Genomic DNA, 12,715 nt, shown 5'->3' on the forward strand with positions numbered 1-12,715 from the left:
AAAGTGTTGTTTGATTTGGATTTTGAAGGTTTTAAAGTAAGTTAGTATTGCTGTAAATTTGATTGATTGGGTATTGATTGAGATGTTATTATTTGGCTTAGGAGAGGAGTTTATTGAAAGTGATTTCTAGTTAGTAAAGTGGCATACTAATTCGTTTGCTCAAGGTACGTACAAGTTACAAAACCTTGCTTTTAGGTGCATGTTTAAGGACGGATCGAGAACTTAGTAGCATGTCTAGGGATGACTGGGTTAAATTGTTTGGTTATACATTGTGAATTTCCTTTGACGTGCACTATTCCTTATTGTAATTATTGGTTATGTTCTAATTATGCAAGGTGCGCTTAGAGGCAAAGGTATGTGATTGGTGAAATGACTTAATTATTACTCATTCATGATTTAATGAAATAGGATGAGTAAAGGAATGGTTCATGTCTTATAAGACAAGGTTAAGAGTTTGGGGTGCCTTATGCACTCAAGGTGTTTATACACCGAGGTAGTAAAGGAATAAATAATAAATGTTGCTTGCCACTAATAAATCAAGAATTGAAATTGAAAAGTTGCTTTACTTGATTGAATTGATATTGGATTGATTGTATTGTTATGCATATGAGTCATCACCAAGTCTAAACCTGTAAATCACGTAAAGTGCAAGATGGATGAGCAATAAAACTCTGGATTGGTGCACTTCTGGAGTAATGACAATCAGGGGTTGGGGTACATGGGGTATTAGCCGTGTACTTTTCTCGAGGCCGTCTGATCTACGAGTCTCTTATTTCAAATATTTTTCAAAACTAGGAGTTAGGTGAGATCTCATACTAACTACGGTCACGGAGTCGCGCCCGTGGTCGTTGGATGTTTATTGATGTTTCCGAAAGGAGGCATGGGGTTTTTCTTTTATTGATGTTCCAAATGGAGCATGGGTTGGACAACCTTGTCTATTGCGTAATCCAATGAATAAAAATAATGATTTACCTATTATTAATTAATGGAGTCTTAGTAGTCGTGTGTTGAGTCTATAATTTAATGATGCATGATGATTGATTATTAGTAGCATGTTATGGATTTCTTAATTTATTTTGCAGCTTGTATGTACTCAGCTTTGCTGATTGCGTGCTTTGTGTGTCTTTCTTTGGTCATGGCCTTCGCCTTTCAATGACCCTGTGACGATCCAATTTTTACACTTGTAATATTGGGTAGCAGAATTACCACAGGTTCTTACACATGCAGCATTCATCAGAGTTGTGGGATCTTGAGTAGAGAGTTGGTTGTTTGCATTTTATTTCTTTTGCAAGTTTGAATTTATTTTAATTCGATTTTATTCGACACTATTTCTTTTGGGTTTGAATTTATTTGAACACTGAATTTAATCACTTACTACTTTTATTGGGTTTTGAATAAGGGCCTTAATGGTTCCAAGTTGTATGACTTAATTTGGTTTCATTCGTTGGTTTTGAAACTTATTTATAACTGATTTAGTTTTTCCGCTGCTATTTTCTGATAAAGCCTTAACGTTTGAACACGTGGCGGTAGCACGCCAGTAATTCTCTTGAATATTGTTCAGGGTCCTCAGAGGTTTAAAGAGAGAATTATTGGGGTGTTCCAAAGTGGTATCTGGGAGCTTTGGTTCGATTTAATTACCACTAAAGTTACTTTAAAAGTTTTTGGGCGCCTAACGTTTTAAATCTTATGATTCTGGATTTTATGACGTGATTTAAGGTTAAACTTTAATTTCAAAAAAATTATTTTATTTTAATTAAAATAATTCTGCAGTTTAAATAAAATATATGTATTTTTTATAAATTACTATGTTATTAATTATTTTTGAAATTAGTTGAATCTGCGTACTTATTTTATTCTTTGATCCTTAGTATTATTTATTTTATTTTATGTGTGAGATTTGGGTAGTCTTAAGAAGGGCATATAGGACAGATGATTTCTTTCTATGTGCATTATAATTTAATTCTTGGTGCCATTTATTTTGATTGTAGTTTTTATGCAAGTTATATTTAATTGCATATGTTCTATATAATCATGCAAATTTGGGTGTTGTGATCACCTAGAATCATGTGTAAGGATTAAAGAATACAATATAGATTAATTTGTGATGATTTGTGCAATGTAATGTGTATGTATGGATGATCATTATATGAAGCATGTAATTATGTGACTATTTGGTTATGCTTATTTAATGATGTTATTTATTATTTATTTGGTGCTTTAGGTTATTGGTAAGATCTATATTTTTATTATTTAATATCTCCTTCAATTTTTGCAACCAATGAGTGTTTATTTGAGAAACCTTATGATCAAATTAGGAATGTACTTGGAGAATTGATGAATATATATATTTGGTGATGATAAACTACGCGAGAGGAGTGTATGAATTTTGCTTTGGTCAAGCCGCATACTTTAAGGAGAGTGGAGACCCAGCTTTTTTGTAGAACTAGGTAGTGAAAGATGAGTTTTTGTTGTTTTGAATTGCCATGAGAATTTGAGGAGCATAACTTTGGTGGAAAGAGAATAGGGATACGATTCGTGAGACAATTGACTTTTGTTGGGAGTATTTGAAAACCAAGTTGGAGAGAAGAAAATTTTGAGGAGCCCATGGATTCATAAACATGGAAATATAAATCAGGCCTTTTGGGTTAATTAATGTATTAACAATCATTATGGATTTAATGAATCGAGTATTTCCATGAGTACAGTAATTCGATAAATATATGGCTTTATTAATGATATCTTGCTATACTTGAAGAGTGAGGAGAATTATAATAGACATTTGAGGATTCTGTGACATTTTAGGGACGACTTGTAATATGCTCAGTTTTCGAAGTGTGAATTTTTATTAATGAAAGTAAGTTTCATTTTGGGACAAAAAAATTCAAGTGGTGAGTAAGTGGTCTACACCTAACAATGTGACCGATATAAGTTGTTTATTGGGATTAGATGTTTAAAGAGGGTTGTAAAGGACTTTTGAGGATTGTTGTATATACATTGATGAAAGAGAGTTAGTTTGAATGAGATGAGAAGTGTAAACAAACCTTTTAACTCTTAAAGAACATTTAATCGTTGCACTTTTTTTTCTCTGTTGTGGTGCGTGAAAGAGGAGAAGAGTGTTTGTGAGGGTTTTTTTTTTTTTTTATTTTTTTCTGTTTTCACGTGAAGAAGAGAGGAAGAATATGTGAGGGTTTTTATTTTTTTTGTGGGCTTGGTTTCAAAATCAAGTGGGGGTAGGAATTGTATTTGGGCTAGCATAGAAATTTAAGCTCTCTATATTCATATTTGGGCTACCAACATCATTGATAAAGTATATTGGTGTATAGAAAAGAGATTTTTAATTAGATTAGTACTTATTAATTTAATAAAGTTCAAATACATTTTGCATATAATAATTTTAATTAATGAAAACAAAGTAAAAAAAAAATTTATTTAAATAATAAAGAAATATAATAATTTATTCTAAAAATATGGGGGATTACAATCTACCCCTCTTAAAAGTAGTTTCGCCCTCGAAACTTAACCCCAAAACCATAATTTCTCCAAAACCGTTCACTTTTTATGTTTTGTATTGCTGTAAATTGCTTGATTCTCAACATTTATACTCTACAAACTGAACTTTGTACTTAATGAACTCATACTTGGCCAAAGTTTACATTATTTTATTGTATGTAAACGCAATACTAATGCATAATAATAATAAAAAAAAATGCAAAAACGTGCAAAATCAAGCAAAAAAATGGTATAGTTGAGGTAAAAGCGCGAAATTACATCGCATTCTACCCCCCTCAAAAGAAAAGAGTTACGCCCTCGTAACTCACCTCAATAACTAATTTCAGTAAGCAACTTTTGCATCACTCCTTTTTATAATAACTATCCTTACCTTGTTTTTCTCCAATTTCCTCAAATATTTATTATAATCCTTCTAACTTCTCGGGTATACTAAAATATTATTAATAAAACCCAAAAAAAATTTGTTTAAATACTCATGGAACACGATTCATCAAATCCACAAAGATTGCTAGAGCATGGTTGAACCCAAAAGGCAAGACTATAACTCGTGGTGCTCATATATAGTCCTAAAAGATGCTATATGGATATCCTTATTAGTTACTCTTAATTAGTGGTTTCTCAACCACAATCATCATTTGAAAACACATTGGAACTTGTCAATTAATCAAACAATTTTGACCGTTAGCAATAGGTATTCATTCCTTATGATTACATCAATAGAAAATCTCATATTCACATCATATTTTTGTACACAATTAAAATTGGTGCTCCTCAAGGTAAACTCAACTTCTCTTTTAGGTGGCATTCCTGAGATTTCTCTTGGAAAAACATCTAAAAACTCATTCACAAAATGAACATCTTCAATTTTCTTATCCTCACCCACAATCATGGACATGACAAAAGTACAAATGACAATCCTTTACTCAACAACTTCCTAACCTTCAAGGTAGAAACAATCTCATAACCTATAGATTTCCCAAAACATAATAAGGCACAAAATTTCCTAAAAGATCTTTCAAGTGTACTTTCCTGTATCTCACAATCTATTCCCAAAATAACATCTAAGTCCCCTAGATCAACTCAATAAGACTAGGTGGGAAGATAGCTTTCCTTATTTTCAGAGGCAAGCCCTTAAGTAGTATATCACATTAAACAATTTTGCCCGTAGGCAGACTGACTGACACATTCACAAAAATTAATTCAAATGGATAAAGTGAATAAAGAAAGTACCATTAATCACATATGAGGACCTCTCAGCCTCTCCTTTGCTCATTACCGACAAATGCCCAAGAGTGTTGTTCCTTCTTTGATTACCATTGTTGCCATTAGTAGTATTATTGTTGCCATTATTGTTACCAATCCCAGACTTCCCATTCTGACCACCTTGCCCATTACTCTTTCCCCCCTGGTTATAGGAATTACTAGGCATCTGTTGGTTATTTCCACCATTTCCACTATCTCCGCCATTCCCTTGTTGGTTCAGCTTGGTGTAACACTCATACTCCCTATGCCCCTTCTTATTACAGAACCTACAAGTTACTAAATTCCCATCGCAGTCTCTCCCAGGGTGGTTCCTACTACACCTCTTACAATGGTATGTTCTCTCTCCATTGTTAACATTGGAAGAATTGCTAACATTTTGGTTACCCCTACCAAACGAGTTCCCATTCCTAGGCCTTTTAAAGTTACTCTGGTTTTCAGGTATCCCAAAGTCCTTCTTTTTTTCTCCAGCCTTGGCAGTCTCTCCTACACTCTTAGAATTTAGGTGGTACATGTGGGCAGCTTTCTCGTATACCTTATCAAGTGTTTTAAATACTTTTCCAGCTAGGTCTTTTTGTAGTTGGTCAGTTAACCCTTGCTCAAATCTCTGAGCCTTCAGTTCCTCAGTGGGTACTACCTCAGGGGCAAACCTAGCAAGGGCCATAAACTTATTGTAATACTCGGAGATTGTCATCTGCCCCATTTCCAGGTTTATGAACTCCTGAGCTTTTTGTTTCTTTAGGAAGGGAGGGTAAAATTTGTCTCTTAAAGCGATTTTGAATATTTCCCACCCAAAGTTAGGCTTGGCTTTCACTAGCTCACAGTTATCTCTCCACCATATGTCAGCTTCGTCCTTAAGATACATGGTTGCCTGATCCACCTTCAGATTATCAGGGCAGTTCAGTGCCACGAACAATTTGTCAAACTCGCGTATCCAGTTCTCTAAGAAGGTGGGGTCAGCACCTCCCTTGAACACTGGGGGTCTTACTTGTGCTAGCTTCTTGAACATTTCTGCCTGGGGGTCAAGCTGATCCCCTCGGTTTTGGTTCAGATTTTCGGCCAACATTCGGATGGCCTCGCAAGGGCGGCGTTATTGGCCATGGTAGTTCTACGCCTGAAAATATATGGACATCATACTATAGTTCAAATACCATTCGCATATATTCACAGAATCACCATAATACATATCACATATATTGGTTCAAAAGGGCACCTTGCTTTGCACCCTTTTGTTCCAAGTAGAATCATACAAATAGAAACAATTCACACGCAGAATAAAATAAAATTAAGAAAATAATCCCCATCCCACGTCACTTTTACTAACTTAATCATAAAAAAAGGAAATATCTTAAAATCTTGCGTTTTCACAAACTTTAACTTTCTTTGGCTCACAAATATTAGTAAAATTAAACTTCTAAAATAAAATAATAACTTTATCATAACTTAAATGAAAGTATTAATCCCAAAGAATAATAACTCTATAGCTCTAGCTACTTATTAAAATCTAATAATCTAAATCAAAACTAGAATGAGGTTCTAATAACCATTATTAATTGGCAATGACCTTTTTCATACTAACTTCACCCTAACAAGTATTATCCTCAAGGAATCACATTGCAGTTCTTATGTAATAAGACTAAACTCATGGAAAAATTCTTTTATAAATCTTCATCTTATGCTTTTTATTCTTTGTTGTCTTAAACTAATGCAAATTCTGGTAACCTTCCTCAGATTGAAATCGCTTCGGAATAATAATTCTTTCCATAGTTTCTAAAGCTCCTCACTTCGAGTATCATTCTCGTTCTCAGACATGACTACTGGGTCGCTCATAGTAACATTCTCGTTCTTAGATGTAATCCCCCGTATTTTTAAATATTTTATAAATGAAAATTTATTTTATTTATAATATTTATTTGTTATTTTTCATAATTTAATTTCAAAAGTTTCAAATTATTAATCTGGGTCGAAAATTATTTGAACAAATTATTTTATGCACCTTTATTCTACAATTTATGTCCAATCATACAAGCCTAACCCATTTGTTTACTTAATCGACCCATTATTTTTATGAGGCCCAATCTTTCTTTTTACCCTACAATAATTCTCTCCTATAAATATCCCATGAATCTTCAAAAATTTCCCACACAAAAAGGTTAGTCTTATTTTTATCCTCCTTTGTTTCTTTATTTTGCTTAATGTTAATTTAATTGTTTTGGGTTTTGATTTTAGTATAAAGATTATATTTTTAGTATCAAATTATATTTTAATGGTATAAAGATTATAAATTTCAGATTATATTTATGTTATAAATTTCATATTTTATGAATTATAAACCTAGGGTTTCAATTTATTGAAAATCATGATTTTAGGGTTTTTATGAACAATTGATTTAGGGCTTTTATAGTAATGATGTTTTGAAATTTTGGTGATTATAACTACTGATTAGTTTAACTTAATTCCAGATTATTTTGAACACATAGATTCGTGTTTTAATTTTTAGATTTCCGTTCGTTAATATTAATCCCGTTTTAATCCCGACCAGGTTCTAAACTCATCCGATTTTGACAAAAAAGTAGTGTTTTCCATGTGGAAACCACGTTTTAAGAAAGACTCACTACCTTTGGTAGTGAGCACCACCCTCTCGAGGCCAAATTCAGCCTCTAAATATGATTTTCGGGCAGTTTTTGATTTTAACGAAGTTTTTACATACTTAAAATATTATCCTTGAGTTTGATTAATAAAATTAATTATGTTTAAAGTTAATTAAGCATAAATATATGTTTTTATTGAAGTTTCAAGTGTTGGAAATAGTTTCTAAGTACTACTTTTGATGTTTTATAAAGAGGGTTTAATCACCCATTAAAAAGAGAGATTTTAGGGGTTTTTATATAATTTTTAGATTTTTATTAGACTTTGAACTTGCTGTAATTTCATGTATAAGAGTGTATTTTAAGGTTTTTACGAAGAAAATTTAAAGAACTATATATAAGCCTTTAATTTTAACTAAAAGGAAGATTTTAAAGTGTTGTTTGATTTGGATTTTGAAGGTTTTAAAGTAAGTTAGTATTGCTGTAAATTTGATTGATTGGGTATTGATTGAGATGTTATTATTTGGCTTAGGAGAGGAGTTTATTGAAAGTGATTTCTAGTTAGTAAAGTGGCATACTAATTCGTTTGCTCAAGGTACGTACAAGTTACAAAACCTTGCTTTTAGGTGCATGTTTAAGGACGGATCGAGAACTTAGTAGCATGTCTAGGGATGACTGGGTTAAATTGTTTGGTTATACATTGTGAATTTCCTTTGACGTGCACTATTCCTTATTGTAATTATTGGTTATGTTCTAATTATGCAAGGTGCGCTTAGAGGCAAAGGTATGTGATTGGTGAAATGACTTAATTATTACTCATTCATGATTTAATGAAATAGGATGAGTAAAGGAATGGTTCATGTCTTATAAGACAAGGTTAAGAGTTTGGGGTGCCTTATGCACTCAAGGTGTTTATACACCGAGGTAGTAAAGGAATAAATAATAAATGTTGCTTGCCACTAATAAATCAAGAATTGAAATTGAAAAGTTGCTTTACTTGATTGAATTGATATTGGATTGATTGTATTGTTATGCATATGAGTCATCACCAAGTCTAAACCTGTAAATCACGTAAAGTGCAAGATGGATGAGCAATAAAACTCTGGATTGGTGCACTTCTGGAGTAATGACAATCAGGGGTTGGGGTACATGGGGTATTAGCCGTGTACTTTTCTCGAGGCCGTCTGATCTACGAGTCTCTTATTTCAAATATTTTTCAAAACTAGGAGTTAGGTGAGATCTCATACTAACTACGGTCACGGAGTCGCGCCCGTGGTCGTTGGATGTTTATTGATGTTTCCGAAAGGAGGCATGGGGTTTTTCTTTTATTGATGTTCCAAATGGAGCATGGGTTGGACAACCTTGTCTATTGCGTAATCCAATGAATAAAAATAATGATTTACCTATTATTAATTAATGGAGTCTTAGTAGTCGTGTGTTGAGTCTATAATTTAATGATGCATGATGATTGATTATTAGTAGCATGTTATGGATTTCTTAATTTATTTTGCAGCTTGTATGTACTCAGCTTTGCTGATTGCGTGCTTTGTGTGTCTTTCTTTGGTCATGGCCTTCGCCTTTCAATGACCCTGTGACGATCCAATTTTTACACTTGTAATATTGGGTAGCAGAATTACCACAGGTTCTTACACATGCAGCATTCATCAGAGTTGTGGGATCTTGAGTAGAGAGTTGGTTGTTTGCATTTTATTTCTTTTGCAAGTTTGAATTTATTTTAATTCGATTTTATTCGACACTATTTCTTTTGGGTTTGAATTTATTTGAACACTGAATTTAATCACTTACTACTTTTATTGGGTTTTGAATAAGGGCCTTAATGGTTCCAAGTTGTATGACTTAATTTGGTTTCATTCGTTGGTTTTGAAACTTATTTATAACTGATTTAGTTTTTCCGCTGCTATTTTCTGATAAAGCCTTAACGTTTGAACACGTGGCGGTAGCACGCCAGTAATTCTCTTGAATATTGTTCAGGGTCCTCAGAGGTTTAAAGAGAGAATTATTGGGGTGTTCCAAAGTGGTATCTGGGAGCTTTGGTTCGATTTAATTACCACTAAAGTTACTTTAAAAGTTTTTGGGCGCCTAACGTTTTAAATCTTATGATTCTGGATTTTATGACGTGATTTAAGGTTAAACTTTAATTTCAAAAAAATTATTTTATTTTAATTAAAATAATTCTGCAGTTTAAATAAAATATATGTATTTTTTATAAATTACTATGTTATTAATTATTTTTGAAATTAGTTGAATCTGCGTACTTATTTTATTCTTTGATCCTTAGTATTATTTATTTTATTTTATGTGTGAGATTTGGGTAGTCTTAAGAAGGGCATATAGGACAGATGATTTCTTTCTATGTGCATTATAATTTAATTCTTGGTGCCATTTATTTTGATTGTAGTTTTTATGCAAGTTATATTTAATTGCATATGTTCTATATAATCATGCAAATTTGGGTGTTGTGATCACCTAGAATCATGTGTAAGGATTAAAGAATACAATATAGATTAATTTGTGATGATTTGTGCAATGTAATGTGTATGTATGGATGATCATTATATGAAGCATGTAATTATGTGACTATTTGGTTATGCTTATTTAATGATGTTATTTATTATTTATTTGGTGCTTTAGGTTATTGGTAAGATCTATATTTTTATTATTTAATATCTCCTTCAATTTTTGCAACCAATGAGTGTTTATTTGAGAAACCTTATGATCAAATTAGGAATGTACTTGGAGAATTGATGAATATATATATTTGGTGATGATAAACTACGCGAGAGGAGTGTATGAATTTTGCTTTGGTCAAGCCGCATACTTTAAGGAGAGTGGAGACCCAGCTTTTTTGTAGAACTAGGTAGTGAAAGATGAGTTTTTGTTGTTTTGAATTGCCATGAGAATTTGAGGAGCATAACTTTGGTGGAAAGAGAATAGGGATACGATTCGTGAGACAATTGACTTTTGTTGGGAGTATTTGAAAACCAAGTTGGAGAGAAGAAAATTTTGAGGAGCCCATGGATTCATAAACATGGAAATATAAATCAGGCCTTTTGGGTTAATTAATGTATTAACAATCATTATGGATTTAATGAATCGAGTATTTCCATGAGTACAGTAATTCGATAAATATATGGCTTTATTAATGATATCTTGCTATACTTGAAGAGTGAGGAGAATTATAATAGACATTTGAGGATTCTGTGACATTTTAGGGACGACTTGTAATATGCTCAGTTTTCGAAGTGTGAATTTTTATTAATGAAAGTAAGTTTCATTTTGGGACAAAAAAATTCAAGTGGTGAGTAAGTGGTCTACACCTAACAATGTGACCGATATAAGTTGTTTATTGGGATTAGATGTTTAAAGAGGGTTGTAAAGGACTTTTGAGGATTGTTGTATATACATTGATGAAAGAGAGTTAGTTTGAATGAGATGAGAAGTGTAAACAAACCTTTTAACTCTTAAAGAACATTTAATCGTTGCACTTTTTTTTCTCTGTTGTGGTGCGTGAAAGAGGAGAAGAGTGTTTGTGAGGGTTTTTTTTTTTTTTATTTTTTTCTGTTTTCACGTGAAGAAGAGAGGAAGAATATGTGAGGGTTTTTATTTTTTTTGTGGGCTTGGTTTCAAAATCAAGTGGGGGTAGGAATTGTATTTGGGCTAGCATAGAAATTTAAGCTCTCTATATTCATATTTGGGCTACCAACATCATTGATAAAGTATATTGGTGTATAGAAAAGAGATTTTTAATTAGATTAGTACTTATTAATTTAATAAAGTTCAAATACATTTTGCATATAATAATTTTAATTAATGAAAACAAAGTAAAAAAAAAATTTATTTAAATAATAAAGAAATATAATAATTTATTCTAAAAATATGGGGGATTACAATCTACCCCTCTTAAAAGTAGTTTCGCCCTCGAAACTTAACCCCAAAACCATAATTTCTCCAAAACCGTTCACTTTTTATGTTTTGTATTGCTGTAAATTGCTTGATTCTCAACATTTATACTCTACAAACTGAACTTTGTACTTAATGAACTCATACTTGGCCAAAGTTTACATTATTTTATTGTATGTAAACGCAATACTAATGCATAATAATAATAAAAAAAAATGCAAAAACGTGCAAAATCAAGCAAAAAAATGGTATAGTTGAGGTAAAAGCGCGAAATTACATCGCATTCTACCCCCCTCAAAAGAAAAGAGTTACGCCCTCGTAACTCACCTCAATAACTAATTTCAGTAAGCAACTTTTGCATCACTCCTTTTTATAATAACTATCCTTACCTTGTTTTTCTCCAATTTCCTCAAATATTTATTATAATCCTTCTAACTTCTCGGGTATACTAAAATATTATTAATAAAACCCAAAAAAAATTTGTTTAAATACTCATGGAACACGATTCATCAAATCCACAAAGATTGCTAGAGCATGGTTGAACCCAAAAGGCAAGACTATAACTCGTGGTGCTCATATATAGTCCTAAAAGATGCTATATGGATATCCTTATTAGTTACTCTTAATTAGTGGTTTCTCAACCACAATCATCATTTGAAAACACATTGGAACTTGTCAATTAATCAAACAATTTTGACCGTTAGCAATAGGTATTCATTCCTTATGATTACATCAATAGAAAATCTCATATTCACATCATATTTTTGTACACAATTAAAATTGGTGCTCCTCAAGGTAAACTCAACTTCTCTTTTAGGTGGCATTCCTGAGATTTCTCTTGGAAAAACATCTAAAAACTCATTCACAAAATGAACATCTTCAATTTTCTTATCCTCACCCACAATCATGGACATGACAAAAGTACAAATGACAATCCTTTACTCAACAACTTCCTAACCTTCAAGGTAGAAACAATCTCATAACCTATAGATTTCCCAAAACATAATAAGGCACAAAATTTCCTAAAAGATCTTTCAAGTGTACTTTCCTGTATCTCACAATCTATTCCCAAAATAACATCTAAGTCCCCTAGATCAACTCAATAAGACTAGGTGGGAAGATAGCTTTCCTTATTTTCAGAGGCAAGCCCTTAAGTAGTATATCACATTAAACAATTTTGCCCGTAGGCAGACTGACTGACACATTCACAAAAATTAATTCAAATGGATAAAGTGAATAAAGAAAGTACCATTAATCACATATGAGGACCTCTCAGCCTCTCCTTTGCTCATTACCGACAAATGCCCAAGAGTGTTGTTCCTTCTTTGATTACCATTGTTGCCATTAGTAGTATTATTGTTGCCATTATTGTTACCAATCCCAGACTTCCCATTCTGACCACCTTGCCCATTACTCTTTCCCCCCTGGTTATAGGA

This window comes from Chenopodium album, chromosome 11 (genome assembly GCF_948465745.1).
Source record: "Chenopodium album chromosome 11, dcCheAlbu1.1, whole genome shotgun sequence".
Classification (NCBI taxonomy): domain Eukaryota; kingdom Viridiplantae; phylum Streptophyta; class Magnoliopsida; order Caryophyllales; family Amaranthaceae; genus Chenopodium; species Chenopodium album.